The sequence below is a fragment of the Pongo pygmaeus genome, chromosome 10, assembly GCF_028885625.2.
Source record: "Pongo pygmaeus isolate AG05252 chromosome 10, NHGRI_mPonPyg2-v2.0_pri, whole genome shotgun sequence".
Taxonomy (NCBI): domain Eukaryota; kingdom Metazoa; phylum Chordata; class Mammalia; order Primates; family Hominidae; genus Pongo; species Pongo pygmaeus.
Window position 1 is genome coordinate 88,265,315 of NC_072383.2, and position 19,196 is coordinate 88,284,510.

Genomic DNA, 19,196 nt, shown 5'->3' on the forward strand with positions numbered 1-19,196 from the left:
TTAGTCCATTGCATGAAGGCTCAAAGTGATTTTGCTTTGAAACACTCAAAGAGAGCCTTAATGAAATACGTTATTGATGTTGAAAATGACGCTGGATAAGAATAGCTGTCCTAAATGGATCTTTGACCCCTTAATGTAATCAAGATTATCAGGGATTTTTTTCCCCCTCTTGAGGCAACAGTTTTGTCACGGAAAAAAATGAGTGAGAACAATTAGAATGTTTTCTAGATTAGATACTAGGTGTCGGAATACAGAAGATGTCTGTTCTGGCAGACTGATTATTTTTCCAATACCAAGTACAGTACAGTTTCTGGTTTACAATCCCCGCCTTCCCTGGTGCCAGGTTGCTTTGCCTGAAAACTCCCATCCCAGGAACCTGAAGCACCATTCAATACAGCTACAGTATACTGGGCAAAGCTCCATTTCAAAGGTCAATATATAATGAGATAGGAAGAATCAGCTTCTAGAAGGGTATGAAGTCCATATTTGAATGGTTTTCAAACTTATATTCTGAAGGGAAACTTATTACTTTTGTTTCTTTTCCCGAATTTGGTCTTCCCAGAGGTTAAGGATCCTGGTGTCAAATTGGAACCCAGCCTACTTGATGTTGAAGTCTCCAGAATATAGTTTGGCTTCAGGGAATGTAGCTGCCTTGTGGGGTATCTGGAAGAGGCTTCATTGATTGTGACTTTTACTATGTGGCCAGTTCTGATGGTCTGGTGTATTTTCAGAAGAATGTTGAACGTAAGGTTAATCAGGGAGATTTTAATTTATTGGGCACTATAGACATGAAACTTTTTAAAAGCTGATGAAAATATTTAAAAACCGGAAAAAAATTATAGGCTACAAAATAAGAGAAATACACTACAAAATGAAAGTTTCAAAAACAAAATTATAAAAATCCTTTTGCAGTTTAAAGAAAAATGTTATATTTAGGATGAGATTGGGTATGTATGTATGTATTAACATGTTTGGTATGATGTGGGACAGAACTCCAGAGCAGGAAGGGCTCAGCTATGAACCTCTTACTATGCTGGTTTGCCTCTTAACAAGAGATGCTAGTAACACCAGCTTCGATCTAAAAACTTCAATTTCCTATGACAGCAATTGAACAATGTCTTGAAATTCCATCATTGTTAGACTGGGTGGGAAAATTCTAGCTGAACCTGCTTCTTTTATTAAGAGGATTGGCCTTTGTGACCTCAGAGAAGAATTTTGGCAAAACAGATATGCTGATTCTAGTTCTGGTAGCAATTGCTGGGCTCTCAGCAACTCTTCATGTGGGTTCTTCCCTTCCCCCTTTCAAAACTTGCAATTAACCCTGGGTAAGAGCCTTTTTTATTGAAATTCAGTTGAGGGACCCATAATTTAACTGTACATCAGGAAACAAGAGAGACAGAAACTAGGAGTTTTGCCAGACACCTGGGAACAGCTTTATATTATCACGGAATCCTCAAGTTGGAAGGGGCTTTCAAAATTTTCCTGCTCAACCCCCACACTCTACAGATGAAGGAAGGCAGGAAGGCCAAGATGAGAAGCTACTTACTCCAGGTCTTAGAGGTGATTTGTGATTTGTGGCAGAGAAAGGATTAGCAAACAGGCTCCTGACCTTTTCTCTTACTCCATGCTGACTGAAAGTGGAAGAAAAAGTAAAGTCCACTTTGGTGTGGAAATGCTTTCTACTAAGATTAGAGGAGAATGAATCACTGGAATTTTTTTTTTTTTTTTTTAAACAATGATTCAGAGCAAACTGCGTAGAGTATGCAAGATACAGGGAAACACTGAATCCTGGGGCTGACAGTTTACATCCTGGCTGTTTACCAAGTGTGTGTAGACATGGAGACTTTTGATTCTGCTTGTTGAATAATTATATTTGATCTTAAAATCTCCTCAGCTATACTGTGATAGGTTGTGTGCCTTACAGTTTATGAAGTCTCCAGTTATTAGTGTGGGCGAAGTCTTGTTGTATATAGAGAACAGCTGGTAAATTTTTTACTCTGAGAATCTCCAAGGTGAAATCCACTCATATATACTTATTGCTAATAGGAATAATGATATATTCTGCACTTTTCTCATTAAGTGTTGAATTGATTTGGATGCAGCAGTTCTGCAATTTCCTAAAATACATCTTTGTGTTTCAGTAATGGAAAGCTCGGAAATTCTCTACAGAGATATTCTCTCACTTTTAAGCCCCACCTGCTATTTAGGCAAGGCAAATATTTCACTGGTGGAAGATGTAACTCAGGGCTAACAATCTGCTTTTCAGAAATGTTATTTCCAAGATATTGACAGAATGACTTCAAACTCCTGAGCAAAGCACAGGGAGACGGATTTCCTAAGAGGCAGAGTGTTTTCTTTAAAAAGCTCTGCAACAAGCCCAGGTTATCTTTTACAGTCTGGAAGATAGCAGTTTAACCAAGATAAAAAGCTGTAAATGGTTATTAATCTACAACAGCCATCACTTTTGCACTGGGACATGATTTTTCCACTGAGCCCAAGCCTGTTCCAGGTTGGATTTCTGATTTCTTTCCATTGAATGAAAGGACAGGGCTGTTTTTACCAATATAATGACACTTCCTTTTCAACAAACAACAGAGCAAAGGCCCTTGTTTTTGTACTCTTGTCTCTACATAACTTTGCTTTTGTGGTGCAGTGAATGGCACAGTTGTCCTCTTCTTTATGTTTTAAAAAGTTATACTTTTGCTAAGTTGCTAGGAACTATATACATTTTAGTTTACTTCATAAACAACTGAAATAATAAAATTCGTATTTTTCTGTTCTTGAGGGACTAAGGGCCCTTTTAAAAAGCACTTACTGTCTCTCTCTCTGTGATTTTAATTTTAATTTCCTCATTCAAAAATGACAATAACAATATTACTTCAGAGGGTTATTGGGAGGGGTAAATGAAATAATATGTGTCTGATGAAGTATATGTTAGCTGTCCGTTTTGTACAAATGAATGAAATGATTTACTCAATTGAAATCCATGTTGGCCAAACTTCAGCTCTGGATTATACACTGATGAATAACTTTTTTTTCTTTTTATAGGTCCATCTTGAAAATCTTACTGTGATTCATGAATATAAGTATTCAATATCTTTCACTGTATCTATGCCCACTATTGAGCAGGTCTATATTTTCAGTCCTGTTCTATATGCTATTTACAATGATCGTCAAACACACTTAAGCAATTCCTTTTTATTCCTCATGCAATGGGAAGTAAGCAAAAATTCCATGAGGTTCATTTTATGAAGCAATAAAAGAAAGTTAGTCATCAAATAAAATAAAATGGTAAAATCAAGAGACTTACTTATTCAAACCGTTTACAATCTTTCAAATAAAAATAAAAATGATTTTATAGAAAACAGATATTGAAGTAATACAACCTTTAAGCTTCCACTTGCATCCCAGATTGGACCCCACCTAGAAGAAATTTGGAATAGAGTGAATTGAATTTACTGGTTGACTCATAATCTGGGCAAGAGACTTTTAGTCTTTCCCTTCCTGTAGTTTGCTGATTTCCCTAGAACACTTACTGCCCTTCAGAACAAGCAGGCTTCTATGGTAACCAGTGAAGTAAATGGACCCCGTTGCCAGGAAAGGTACATGAAACAAAACCAAAACAAGGCAGACAGGAAGACAGGGGCTTCCCTAGTGGTTGAATTAAGAGTTGTCAGGGGAAACATAAAAATACAATTATGAAACAGCTCAGTGCGATGTGTTAATATTGATTGTGATAATGATAGTAGTAGCATGTGGATTAATATGTGGTAAAAGCTGCGGCCTTTTTCTTTCCTTTTAGAACTTTGCCTTTGATTACATATGCACAGATTTCTATGACACTGTTCAATAACTAACATCTATTGAGAACCAACTATTTGCCAAAATTTTACATTTAGTTTTAAAAACCATTATAGCCACCTTAAAAGTACATTGTGATACTAATTTTACAGATTCTTCCAAACTCAGTTTATCAGCCATCCCTGATAAGCCACTTAGGTCTCTCAGTCAAATGGTCCAGTGGAATCCTGTGGAGCTCTTAGAATGTTTGTAATTATGCAATTAATGATCATAATACTTAAAGTTTAATGTTTATGTTCTCTGCCAGCTTTTAGAGTGAGACAAGCACAATACCTTGTTCACTGGCCCATCTCTAGAGCCTGGCATGGTGGCTGGCACACAGTGAAAGCTCAGTAGACACCTTTGGCTGAGATATAAAAAGACCAAGGCTTTCTGACTTTTGCTCAATTGTACACAAGTATTGAAACCTCAGCCAGGGGCTTTTCACTAAACACTCTGCCTGAGATGTTGTTTTGTCATAAGAACTCAGAGTACATAGACATCCTGTCCTCTTGGGTATTAATCACATTTCAGTAATCTAAAAAAGAGAAATAGTATTTTTCGTCTACTTTAAAGATGCAAAAAAAAAGTTCAATGCCTTGCCTGAAGTCACACATGCTCTGTAATAATAAATAGGTTGATGATGATAACAATGGTAATGACTTACAAAAACATGGAGGGACTGGACTCCTAGCTTCCAGCTGCACACTCTTTAGACAAAGATTTCCTAAACTTTTCCTTACCATATTTGACTGATTTAAAATATATATGTAAAATTCTACCATAATTGTTTTTACATTTGTCAATTTTTTTTCTTTTTTTGCCCTCTCTTTGAGGGCACAACTTTATTTTTTCTCTATTTTCCCATGGTGGATTCTTTCACTTACGCGCCAATTCGGTAAATGTGTGCTAAATGAATCCTGTTGCCGACATCCTTATGACTGCATGTGCTGGTTAGTATCTTTCTTCTTTTACTTGTGTCAGAATAGTGTAGGTTATCCTGTGATAACAACTCTAAAATTTCAGGTTATTTCTCATTCATGGTGTCAGGCAGAGCTTTGCTTATCACTGTCACATATGGAGTAAGGCTGAAGGTGACTCTGTCATTTTATGACACTGCCATCTAATGACCCCAGGCTTCAGGGTTCACCCCAGCAGGGGATGAGAAAGAGCTGGCAAGTCAAACACAAGCCGTAGAAGCCTTAGTCCAGAGTGTCATTCACATGCCTTTGGGCAAAATGAGTCACATGGCAGCATCTAACTTCAAGGGAACATGGAAATGTAATCTCCTGTCTAACCAAAAGTAAATAATTAGAAATTGGTGGACATTAACAATGCCTATCATACAACCATCATCTATGAAGTCAGGCTTCGTGAAAGAAAGAAGGTAGATGCAGATAGGAAGCCAAAGGGGGGGAAAAAAAGAGAGAAGATCTGGGAAGGGGAAAGAGGGATAGAGAAAGGAGAGACAAATAGCTCAACTGCTATTCTGACAAGATTAGCTCCATTTCCAAAGGAGAACTAAGCCCTTAAATAAACCAGTCTTGTCTTACCTGTGCCTCCGGATAGATCATGCACATGACTCATTAGTGAGTTGATTATATTTTACCATTGTTGTTCATATTTTGTCGATGTTCTTATACCATTGTGGGTCATGGTTCATTGGGACAGACAATTTTTAATGTTTCCTGGATTGTCTTTCATGCATGAGGTATAGAACTATGAAGATTGCTGCCTTCAACTTGAGGTAGGTGTGACAAAGAAATAAAACTAAGAAGTAGAGGTGTGTTTGCCATTGGAATGCATCATTACTCTCTTCCTCATCTTTCTTTCACTACTTAAAGTTTCTAACTATACTCCTTCCTTGCTGGGGTTGAATACCACAAAGGAAAGAGTTGTGAATATCTTATTTATCATTGTATTCTCAGAGTCTACAAGTACCAGGCAAATAGGTAGTGCTCAGTAGATAACTGCTAACTGGTGGCTTGAAAGGGGCAGCTTAGCAGGCCCAGCTATAGCATTTGTAATTAAAGGTTTATTTCCCCAAAGTGGGCCCTTTGGGGAAGGGAATTGCAGAACTACTGAAGTTACCTTTCATCTGATGAATTGTGCTGTAGGCAAGTTAAATAGGGAGGCTGTTTTTAATCTTTGGGTTGGCCCTTGGCAAGATTTGCTCAGTCATTTTCTTTTCAGTTGGTAGTTTGGAAGTCCCAGCAGTATAGCTTATGGCTGACAGTCAATTAGTTGTGAATTTATTTTTAATCTTCAGCAAATGTCCCTTGTGAACAAACAAAGGGTGCATGATAATTACCATCAACTACTATCTCTTCAACTCCCCTGTGTGCCTGGCAAAAGTACTGTGCAAAACAGACAAAATATAGTTCTAGTATAAGGGATCTGACAGAGCAAATAAGGATCATTAACTTAGCCATAGTTTTTAAAAATAATTATTTTATGTGGGAGAGTGATTTTCTTATTATCTGATAAAGTGCTTCACGGAGGGCTAGAGATCGAAAGAAGATTATAAAAGAAAGAGGAACAAAGATAGAGCATGTAAATACCCAAAGGGGCCCTTTGATTACTGTACAAGTTTAATAATTAGAAAATAATATGATTACCAGTTGATGATGATAGTTTATGGAGGAGTTGATAAGAGGAACATTTTTGGTAACATTCTGGTACTTTTGTATGCTCATTTAACTGTCCAACTGCTATAGAATAAATGTCAGAATATATTTGATATAATTCTGAGGCTGTTTCATTCATTCAAAAATAAAAAAAAGGAATAAAATTATGTTTGTTATGTACAGAAAACCTTTCCTCATCCTTCAAACAGGGACAAACATCTACTCAATTGTAAATAAACCTTTAAAAATATATCTTTATCTGATTGAAAATAAAATTTTGGTGATAGATTCTATTTGTGAATAGAAACTTTTTCCAATTAAAGTGTTTAAAGATACTCATATACTTCAGAACAAATGGGTATTTGGTTTTTAATTTCTAATTTTTGAATCCAGGATTATTTTTGCATCTTTAGGGGCACCTGTTTGATTGTTTTGGGTGTAGGTAACAAATAATTTACCAGCTGATGAGAACGATGAATTCTGGATATTTTTATGATATTATATCTGCCTTTAAAGCCTAAAAAATATTTCTTGAACAAAAATATCTTGGAGATATTAATCACTAGTAAAAAGCAAGTTGCTTTTAAAAAAATACCACACTAACAAGGGACTAAATCATTACCATTTCTTTCCTTTCCCCTTCATCCCACTGAAAATGAGTCTATTTTTGCCAAATGTATCCTATGAAAGATAGATAATCCTGAGGCTGGCTCTGTGGACAATTTGAAATTCCAGAAAAGCCATGAACTTAAAAGAGAACAGGGTTACTATCAAGCCCGAGGAGAAGAAGAAGGAAATGAATAAACTGTTTCTCCCCACTCAAGGGCATAGTAAATAAATATTTAATCTTATTATAATCTTGCATTTCTATATTTTAAATAAGAAACTTTGAGGTACACTTTTTAATGTGCAGCTGTGATGAGATTTGATACAGAACACAATGTTCTGTTATTCCAGAAATGTGACTAAAAAGAGAGAAAAAAAGTTCTGTTTAGAACAAAACAAAGAACACAGCCCAAAGCCACACACAGGCAAATGTGTATGAATATGAACACATTTTAACATTTTTCTTAAAATTAGACTTTGATAGCAGTTGCTCTGCTTAAGGGGACAGTGTCCTTGCTCTGGGATGTGACTGTGAGGTCACCTTATCCAATTCGTAAATGTGGGAATCTTTTACCAGTCTCCAGTTTTCTTCACCCTTAGGGAGACAGCCTAACACTCAACGGAAGGGGTCTGGGGCAGTGGAAAGACCAAGGGTTCTGGAATCTGTCAGCCTTGATGAACTCACTCTTTACTATTTCATTACGTGACCTTGGGTCAGTCTCATAGGCCCTCTGAGACCTAATTTCCTTATCTGTAATATAGAAATAATAGTATCTTCCTTGTAGGAGTTTTCATAAGGATTAAATGAGACAATAAGTAAACTATTTCTAGTATTATAGAATAACTGAACATCATGTCTTGGTGCAATTTGTATGTGATCAGTTGTGAGCTCTCTTTGCTCTTTTATTAATTTATTTAATTATTTACTCATTTGAAAAATATGAACTGAGACCCTGCTATGTGCTAGATTCTGAGTCTACAAGTCTGTATTAGATAGACATGGTCCCTATCCTTACTGAAGTACAAAATCATGGAGGCAAATGACAGACATGCAAACATTAATTACAATACAGTGAGGTGCATTAGTTTCCAAATAACTTGTAAGCATTATGGTACTAAATCCTGAGAAAAATTTATTTTTAAATTTAAATAATGTATTTAAGGTAATAGTATAATTTTACTTTCATTTATTTATTGTCCACAATGCCTTTTTTCCCTGCAAAGAAGTGGAAGTGGAAACACTGTGGAAGAATATATCTCCCTAGAAACAATAGATGTTGGCCTAGCATGTAGTTAGTGCTAAGTGGATAGCAATTAAGATGATGATGATAATGGTGATGATGATGATGATGATGATGAGAAAAGTGCCTTGGAACAACGCTATTGGCAATGCAACCCTGGCAGTGTTTTATTGAGATGTTTTGCCATAGAAATGACATACAGAATAAGCCAAATATTCTGTGTATTTTTCTGGTCTACAAACTCAAATACAGAAAACAGAATTTTATTTCCCCTCTAGAATCTGAATTGTAAATGAAACTATGGAAATAGAATCAGTATTAAGAAAATATGCCTGTTAAAAGAGATTCTCCTTATAGAAATGCTTTATATATATGGACACATGTTTTAGAGACCTTTGGAAAGTGTTTCTGGGCTCTCAGCATCTCCCTGACTGATAGGAGCAGACCAGGTGACTCTGCTGAGCTTTCTGCCTGTGGCTGTATCTCAGGGCATTTGTGCATTACCTTCCCCCAGTTCTTGGCACACAGGCAGCAGGGACACCATGAGGCTTCCTGAGAGTACCCATCTGGCCTGGCACAAACACCACCCACTGCCCTTAAGTTCTTCTCACTCAGATGTCATGGAAACCTTGCTGATGCCAGTTCCATTGTTGAAACAGTCTCCTCAGCCACAGAGACTAAATTGCCATAGTTTTCCCAAGGAAGCTTAAGGTCATGGAAGCTCTAGGGTAAAAGGCGCAGAAACATAATCCACATCCTTTAAGAGGATACAGGTGGGAACGGCCCATTATATACATTCTGGAGTTATTTGCTAAATTATCTTTCCAGGACAGATTGCCCCCAAAAAGATGAGGTGAGTCTATCAGGCACAGCTATTAATGTATAAAACCACATTTTTTTCTCCTGAAGTTCAGAGACCAACTATGGAAACATTACTTTGTGTGGTTCTTTTTCTTTTAAACTGATAATATCAGAAACCAACTATAGAAACATTACTTTGGATGGTTCTTTTTCTTTTAAACTGATAATATCACACAATTTGGCAGAGATTTCTGTGTTTTTTGCAAGGGTGAATAATATTGTGATAAATAATTTGATACTATGTTATATTTTCAGGTATTTGTAGGACCTGGAACTTGGAACATGTATACCTAGATAATATATATCAAGGTGTACCTCATTTTAAAAATAAAACCTTTCATTGTGAAAAATTTTAAACTTATATAAAAGTTGGTAGAATTGTATAATTGACTGCCATTACTTCTCACCTGGGGTCAACAATTATCCACGCGTAGACAATGAATTTTCATCTAAGTCCCTATCTACTTCACCTCCCATATTATTTTGAAGCAAGTCCTGGACATGATATGATTTTATTCATAAAATAAAGTATTAGGTATGTATCTTTAAAAGATAAAGGCTTTTTATTGTTATTATAATCACAATACCATCATCAAAGCCAGAAATTAAAATAATTCCTTAATATCATAAAATATTCATATCCAGTAAGTGTTCAAGTTTTCAATTAGATTATCAATGCCATAATTTATTTTATGATTCTTTTTTTAAAAATTAAAATCCAAGCCAAAGCCACACAATGTGATTGGTTGATATGTCTTTTAAATGTTTACTAAATTGTAGATTCTCTCTCCATCCTTTTTACCCCTTCTGGTTTCTTTGTAGAACAAACTGGGTTATTTGTCTTGTAATGTTTCCCACGGTCTTGATTGTGCCAATTGTATGCCTGCAGGGTATATTAAGAAGTTTCTACATCTTTCGTATAACAAACATCTACATCTTTCTTGCAAGTTGGTAGTTGCATATATGAGCTTGATTAAATTCAGGTTAGATACTTTTTTTTGATATGACTACTTCATAGTGATGCTATGAACTTCCTTCCTTCCTTCCTTCTCTCTCCTCTCCTCTCCTCTCCTCTCCTCTCCTCCTTCCGTTTTCCTTTCCCTTTCCTTTTCTTTCTACTTTCCAAAACAAGGTCTCTCTCTGTTGCCTAGACTGGATTGCAATGTTGCAATCATAGCTCACTGTAGCCTCGAACTCCTGAACTCAAGGGATCCTCTTGCCCCTGTCTCCTGAGTAACTGGGAATACAGGTACTCACCACCACACTAAGCTAATTTTTAATTTTTTAGTATAGACACAATCTTGCTGTGTTGTCCAGGCTGGTCTTGAACTCCTGGCCTCAAGTGATCCCCTGCCACTGCCTCCCAAAGTGCTGGGATTACTGTCATGAACCACTGCACCTGGCCTGATTCTGTGCTTTTCTATCATGAGGCATGAGATGTTTAGTTGGCTCTCTTTTGGTGATCTCAGCAGCTACTGATGTTCAGTTAATGAACCATTAATTCACTACAATTTGCAAAATTGTGATATTCTAATTCTATGATTTCTTCTTCACTTATTACCTGAAACATTTTTATAAGTGAAATTTTCCTTATTGATTATATAGGAATTCAATTCATATGTGAAATCCTGGATAAAGGCTTGATTTTTTTAAATTTTTTGCCTTTTTTTAACCAATGGTCACCAAGTATATGTTTTTGTAAGTATAGTTATGCCAAATGAATTCAAACATTTTTTGTTAAACTTTTTGCCTTTTGTAAAATTATTAATGCTCAAATTGTCCCAGTTTTTGTGAAATGGAACAGGAGTTTCTTCAAGCTGACTCTTGCATCCTGCTGATATGAACCTTGTAGTCTATGATAGTTTCCTTGCTATCCGGTTTGACAAGATGCTGCAGACTCATCTTGTATATTTTCTATCCCAGTCCTTTTAGTTTTTTGAGAATGGTATTAGAAATTATAATCCAGACGTAGGAATGCTAATGGATCTATGTATATCATGTATGTATGTATGTGTATGCATTTATGTATATATACATATAAACATAATATACATATTTTAAGAAATATATATTTTAAAAAGATAAGCTATATTATGATTCCTACTGATACTTCCAGTTCAAATTTAGGCACACAAGTTTTTTAAATTTAACGTCTTCTATCTTACACTTATGTCTTCTTTTTTTTTTTTTTTTTTTTTTTTTTTTTTTTTTTTTTTTTCTTTTTTTTTTTTCTTTTATTATTATTATTATTATTATTATTATACTTTAGGTTTTATGGTACATGTGCACAATGTGCAGGTAAGTTACATATGTATACATGTGCCATGCTGGTGCGCTGCACCCACCAACTCGTCATCTAGCATTAGGTATATCTCCCAATGCTATCCCTCCCCCCTCCCCCCACCCCACAACAGTCCCCAGAGTGTAATGTTCCCCTTCCTGTGTCCATGTGTTCTCATTGTTCAATTCCCACCTATGAGTGAGAATATGCGGTGTTTGGTTTTTTGTTCTTGCGATAGTTTACTGAGAATGATGATTTCCAATTTCATCCATGTCCCTACAAAGGACGTGAACTCATCATTTTTTATGGCTGCATAGTATTCCATGGTGTATATGTGCCACATTTTCTTAATCCAGTCTATCATTGTTGGACATTTGGGTTGGTTCCAAGTCTTTGCTATTGTGAATAATGCCGCAATAAACATACGTGTGCATGTGTCTTTATAGCAGCATGATTTATAGTCCTTTGGGTATATACCCAGTAATGGGATGGCTGGGTCGAATGGAATTTCTAGTTTTAGATCCCTGAGGAATCGCCACACTGACTTCCACAAGGGTTGAACTAGTTTACAGTCCCACCAACAGTGTAAAAGTGTTCCTATTTCTCCACATCCTCTCCAGCACCTGTTGTTTCCTGACTTTTTAATGATTGCCATTCTAACTGGTGTGAGATGGTATCTCATTGTGGTTTTGATTTGCATTTCTCTGATGGCCAGTGATGGTGAGCATTTTTTCATGTGTTTTTTGGCTGCATAAATGTCTTCTTTTGAGAAGTGTCTGTTCATGTCCTTCGCCCACTTTTTGATGGGGTTGTTTGTTTTTTTCTTGTAAATTTGTTGGAGTTCATTGTAGATTCTGGATATTAGCCCTTTGTCAGATGAGTAGGTTGCGAAAATTTTCTCCCATTTTGTAGGTTGCCTGTTCACTCTGATGGTGGTTTCTTTTGCTGTGCAGAAGCTCTTGAGTTTAATTAGATCCCATTTGTCAATTTTGGCTTTTGTTGCCATTGCTTTTGGTGTTTTAGACATGAAGTCCTTGCCCATGCCTATGTCCTGAATGGTAATGCCTAGGTTTTCTTCTAGGGTTTTTATGGTTTTAGGTCTAACATTTAAGTCTTTAATCCATCTTGAATTGATTTTTGTATAAGGTGTAAGGAAGGGATCCAGTTTCAGCTTTCTACATATGGCTAGCCAGTTTTCCCAGCACCATTTATTAAATAGGGAATCCTTTCCCCATTTCTTGTTTTTGTCAGGTTTGTCAAAGATCAGATACTTGTAGATATGTGGCATTATTTCTGACGGCTCTGTTCTGTTCCATTGATCTATATCTCTGTTTTGGTACCAGTACCATGCTGTTTTGGTTACTGTAGCCTTGTAGTATAGTTTGAAGTCAGGTAGCGTGATGCCTCCAGCTTTGTTCTTTTGGCTTAGGACTGACTTGGCGATGCGGGCTCTTTTTTGGTTCCATATGAACTTTAAAGTAGTTTTTTCCAATTCTGAGAAGAAAGTCATTGGTAGCTTGATGGGGACGGCATTGAATCTGTAAATTACCTTGGGAAGGATGGCCATTTTCATGATATTGATTCTTCCTACCCATGAGCATGGAATGTTCTTCCATTTGTTTGTATCCTCTTTTATTTCCTTGAGCAGTGGTTTGTAGTTCTCCTTGAAGAGGTCTTTCACATCCCTTGTAAGTTGGATTCCTAGGTATTTTATTCTCTTTGAAGCAATTGTGAATGGGAGTTCACTCATGATTTGGCTCTCTGTTTGTCTGTTATTGATGTATAAGAATGCTTGTGATTTTTGCACGTTGATTTTGTATCCTGAGACTTTGCTGAAGTTGCTTATCAGCTTAAGGAGATTTTGGGCTGAGACAATGGGGTTTTCTAGATATACTATCATGTCATCTGCAAACAGGGACAATTTGATTTCCTCTTTTCCTAATTGAATACCCTTGATTTCCTTCTCCTGCCTAATTGCCCTGGCCAGAACTTCCAACACTATGTTGAATAGAAGTGGTGAGAGAGGGCATCCCTGTCTTGTGCCAGTTTTCAAAGGGAATGCTTCCAGTTTTTGCCCATTCAGTATGATATTGGCTGTGGGTTTGTCATAAATAGCTCTTATTATTTTGAGATACGTCCCATCAATGCCTAATTTATTGAGAGTTTTTAGCATGAAGGGTTGTTGAATTTTGTCAAAGGCCTTTTCTGCATCTATTGAGATAATCATGTGGTTTTTGTCTTTCGTTCTGTTTATATGCTGGATTACATTTATTGATTTGCGTATATTGAACCAGCCTTGCATCCCAGGGATGAAGCCCACTTGATCATGGTGGATAAGCTTTTTGATGTGCTGCTGGATTCTGTTTGCCAGTATTTTATTGAGGATTTTTGCATCAATGTTCATCAAGGATATTGGTCTAAAATTCTCTTTTTTTGTTGTGTCTCTGCCAGGCTTTGGTATCAGGATGATGCTGGCCTCATAAAATGAGTTAGGGAGGATTCCCTCTTTTTCTATTGATTGGAATAGTTTCAGAAGGAATGGTACCAGCTCCTCCTTGTACCTCTGGTAGAATTCGGCTGTGAATCCATCTGGACCTGGACTTTTTTTGGTTGGTAAGCTATTGATTATTGCCACAATTTCAGCTCCTGTTATTGGTCTATTCAGAGATTCAACTTCTTCCTGGTTTAGTCTTGGGAGGGTGTATGTGTCGAGGAATTTATCCATTTCTTCTAGATTTTCTAGTTTATTTGCATAGAGGTGTTTGTAATATTCTCTGATGGTAGTTTGTATTTCTGTGGGATCGGTGGTGATATCCCCTTTATCATTTTTTATTGCATCTATTTGATTCTTCTCTCTTTTTTTCTTTATTAATCTTGCTAGCGGTCTATCAATTTTGTTGATCCTTTCAAAAAACCAGCTCCTGGATTCATTTATTTTTTGAAGGGTTTTTTGTGTCTCTATTTCCTTCAGTTCTGCTCTGATTTTAGTTATTTCTTGCCTTCTGCTAGCTTTTGAATGTGTTTGCTCTTGCTTTTCTAGTTCTTTTAATTGTGATGTTAGGGTGTCAATGTTGGATCTTTCCTGCTTTCTCTTGTGGGCATTTAGTGCTATAAATTTCCCTCTACACACTGCTTTGAATGCATCCCAGAGATTCTGGTATGTTGTGTCTTGGTTCTCGTTGGTTTCAAAGAACATCTTTATTTCTGCCTTCATTTCGTTATGTACCCAGTAGTCATTCAGGAGCAGGTTGTTCAGTTTCCACGTAGTTGAGCGGTTTTGAGTGAGATTCTTAATCCTGAGTTCTAGCTTGATTGCACTGTGATCTGAGAGACAGTTTGTTACAATTTCTGTTCTTTTACATTTATTGAGGAGAGCTTTACTTCCAAGTATATGGTCAATTTTGGAATAGGTGTGGTGTGGTGCTGAAAAAAATGTATAGTCTGTTGATTTGGGGTGGAGAGTTCTGTAGATGTCTATTAGGTCCGCTTGGTGCAGAGCTGAGTTCAATTCCTGGGTATCCTTGTTGACTTTCTGTCTCGTTGATCTGTCTAATGTTGATAGTGGGGTGTTAAAGTCTCCCATTATTAATGTGTGGGAGTCTAAGTCTCTTTGTAGGTCACTCAGGACTTGCTTTATGAATCTGGGTGCTCCTGTATTGGGTGCATATATATTTAGGATAGTTAGCTCTTCTTGTTGAATTAATCCCTTTACCATTATGTAATGGCCTTCTTTGTCTCTTTTGATCTTTGTTGGTTTAAAGTCTGTTTTATCAGAGACTAGGATTGCAACCCCTGCCTTTTTTTGTTTTCCATTTGCTTGGTAGATCTTCCTCCATCCTTTTATTTTGAGCCTATGTGTGTCTCTGCACGTGAGATGGGTTTCCTGAATACAGCACACTGATGGGTCTTGAGTCTTTATCCAGTTTGCCAGTCTGTGTCTTTTAATTGGAGCATTTAGTCCATTTACATTTAAAGTTAATATTGTTATGTGTGAATTTGATCCTGTCATTATGATGTTAGGTGGATATTTTGCTCGTTAGTTGATGCAGTCTCTTCCTAGTCTCGATGTTCTTTACATTTCGGTATGATTTTGCAGTGGCTGGTACCGGTTGTGCCTTTCCATGTTTAGCGCTTCCTTCAGGAGCTCTTTTAGGGCAGGCCTGGTGGTGACAAAATCTCTCAGCATTTGCTTGTCTGTAAAGTATTTTATTTCTCCTTCACTTATGAAGCTTAGTTTGGCAGGATATGAAATTCTGGGTTGAAAATTCTTTTCTTTAAGAATGTTGAATATTGGCCCCCACTCTCTTCTGGCTTGTAGGGTTTCTGCCGAGAGATCCGCTGTTAGTCTGATGGGCTTCCCTTTGATGGTAACCCGACCTTTCTCTCTGGCTGCCCTTAACATTTTTTCCTTCATTTCAACTTTGGTGAATCTGACAATTATGTGTCTTGGAGTTGCTCTTCTCGAGGAGTATCTTTGTGGCGTTCTCTGTATTTCCTGAATCTGAATGTTGGCCTGCCTTGCTAGATTGGGGAAGTTCTCCTGGATAATATCCTGCAGAGTGTTTTCCAACTTGTTTCCATTCTCTCCGTCACTTTCAGGTACACCAATCAGACGTAGATTTGGTCTTTTCACATAGTCCCACATTTCTTGGAGGCTTTGCTCGTTTCTTTTTATTCTTTTTTCTCTAAACTTCCCTTCTCGCTTCATTTCATTCATTTCATCTTCCAGGGCTGATACCCTTTCTTCCATTTGATCGCATCGGCTCCTGAGGCTTCTGCATTCTTCACGTAGTTCTCGAGCCTTGGTTTTCAGCTCCATCAGCTCCTTTAAGCACTTCTCTGTATTGGTTATTCTAGTTATACATTCTTCTAAATTTTTTTCAAAGTTTTCAACTTCTTTGCCTTTGGTTTGAATATCCTCCCATAGCTCGGAGTAATTTGATCGTCTGAAGCCTTCTTCTCTCAGCTTGTCAAAGTCATTCTCTGTCCAGCTTTGTTCCGTTGCTGGTGAGGAACTGCGTTCCTTTGGAGGAGGAGAGGTACTCTGGTTTTTAGAGTTTCCAGTTTTTCTGCTCTGTTTTTTCCCCATCTTTGTGGTTTTATCTACTTTTGGTCTTTGATGATGGTGATGTACAGATGGGTTTTTGGTGTGGATGTCCTTTCTGTTAGTTTTCCTTCTAACAGACAGAACCCTCAGCTGCAGGTCTGTTGGAGTACCTGGCCGGCCGTGTGAGGTGTCAGTCTGCCCCTGCTGGGGGGTGCCTCCCAGTTAGGCTGCTCGGGGGTCAGGGGTCAGGGACCCACTTGAGGAGGCTGTCAGCCCGTTCTCAGATCTCCAGCTGCGTGCTGGGAGAACCACTGCTCTCCTCACAGCTGTCAGACAGGGACATTTAAGTCTGCAGAGGTTACTGCTGTCTTTTTGTTTGTCTGTGTCCTGCCCCCAGAGGTGGAGCCTACAGAGGCAGGCAGGCCTCCTTGAGCTGTGGTGGGCTCCACCCAGTTCAAGCTTCCAGGCTGCTTTGTTTACCTAAGCGAGCCCGGGCAATGGCGGGCGCCCCTCCCCCAGCCTCGCTGCGGACTTGCTGTTTGATCTCAGACTGCTGTGCTAGCAATCAGCGAGACTCCGTGGGCGTAGGACCCTCTGAGCCAGGTGCGGGCTATACTCTCCTGGGGCACCGTTTCCTAAGCCCGTCGGAAAAGCACAGTATTCGGGTGGGAGTGGCCCGATTTTCCAGGTGCCGTCTGTCACCCCTGGAAGGGGAACTCCCTGACCCCTTGCGCTTCCCGAGTGAGGCAATGCCTCGCCCCTGCTTCGGCTGGCGCACGGTGCGCGCACCCACTGACCTGCGCCCACTGTCTGGCACTCCCTAGTGAGATGAACACGGTACCTCAGATGGAAATGCAGAAATCACCCGTCTTCTGCGTCGCTTGCGCTGGGAGCTGTAGACCGGAGCTGTTCCTATTCGGCCATCTTGGCTCCTCCTATGTCTTCTTTTTTTTCTTTCCCGAGAATCCTGGTTCTCAAGGTTGTCAGAAACAATTAAATTAAAATATTGCACATACTACACAATTTTTTCTGCTCTCCCTTTTTCACTGAAGAGTGTGTCTTTCTCTAGGTGTTTCATTTTATTTGTTTCTTCTATTTTTAAAGTACATATTTTTGGTATTAATAAAGGCTTGCTCTTTTGTTTTAATTTTTATGCTAACATTAAAAAAATTACCCATTCCTGTTCTGCCCCTGCCTTTGTTGTCTGTTGAGTCCATTCTATGAGATATATTGATATTAGCTAGTATTCTGCATCAATTTAATCAGTATTAAAATAATTGGATTTAATTTATTTTAGTAACTATAAGATAATCATCGATTATTCTGCTTTTCTGATAGTGTCCCCATTCTGCCATTTTTATAGTTGTAATATAGGTATATTGTCACAGCAAATATAATTATATACTATATATATATATTTCTTACAAACTTCATTTTGTCATAAGATTGCGAATATAAATGGTGTTTTGTCTTCTCCTGTTTGGATTTTGGAATTCAGAGGATATCTTGTCATTTGATTTTGTTGTATATGTTTTGGGATCTTAATTGCTTTTTATTTTGAAGAAAGATTTATTTAGGGGGCTTCAAAAACTGTACCATTACCACCACCTTCTCAGAATTCTCAAAATTGCATGAGTGTTGAGTGGTTTTCTCTTAACTCTTTATTTTATATAAGCTGCATTATTTTTAGTGCATGCTTTTGCAGGATGTGTTGTTCTGGGGAATGTATATGTGGTATTTTATCAGAAATACCTATTGTGGCAGCATCTTATAAACAGACTTAAAGGGAGCATTTTGAAAGAGACATCATTATAAAGCACGTTAAGCACTTATGATTGCGTAAGTATTATTTCTGTGTTGTTTCAATTTGCATCCCCAGAGAATGATATACTCCTTGGGTACATAAACATAAATATGTAATTAGAAATAAGAAGAAAGAGGAGGAAGAAGAGAAGGGGAAGGAGAAAGAGAAAATATAATATTATACCAATAACTTGTGCTTCACTCATAACTTTAAACTTTGTTCTGATAATTTATCAGTTCTTAGTAGAGCAATAACGTACTGGGTTTAGTATCATTAGTAGTAATAATGAGATTTCTTGCTTTAAGCAAATCCCTTATTTTAGAAGAAAAGTAAAATGTTAACTCTTAGGAATTATTATGCAATAACAAAGAGAGCAGTAAAATTTTATAGTGGTTGGACCAACTCCAGTGGCTTTCTGGTTTGTGAAAAGTTCAGTAAAAATTGAATAAATGGCTCACATAATGGGAAGTTTAAGTAATAAAATGGAGGGTAGGGTGGGGAGATGAGGCTTTCCGCCTTCCCTGCCGTGTACATAGTAGAGTTGCTGGTGATTTTTGCCTTAGATTATAGTATTGTGCTCATTATAGGCATAGACAGATTATCATAATTATAAGAGTGCACGTTTGGTGTAAAAAATAAAAAAAATACATGATGGTAGAGCCTCTGGGCTTAAAAAAAAGCTTGGGAGATCTTATTATATGTATTGTTTTCCAACTAGTCTCATCTTTGCTCCCTTGGTGCTTAGAAAGAAAACTCCAAGTAGAATAATGATAACTACTATATGTTGGTTCTTACCATAAAGCTAAGAGCTAAGCAGTCTACATATAGGTGTCTCATTTGGTCTTCCCAACAGCACGATGAAAGACATATGTGAGGAAAGTAATGTACA

The 19,196-nt window shown here is 37.5% G+C and overlaps 1 long non-coding RNA gene across 1 annotated transcript in view; it reads left to right on the plus strand.

Annotated features, from left to right (window-relative positions):
- The first annotated feature begins 9,003 nt into the window (after window positions 1-9,003).
- LOC129010401 (uncharacterized) overlaps window positions 9,004-19,196 on the plus strand; it is a 190,286-nt gene continuing 180,093 nt past the window's right edge. The window contains exon 1 of the long non-coding RNA XR_010122652.1: window positions 9,004-9,167. This is a non-coding gene — a long non-coding RNA (uncharacterized LOC129010401). The remainder of the gene's footprint in view (window positions 9,168-19,196) is intronic.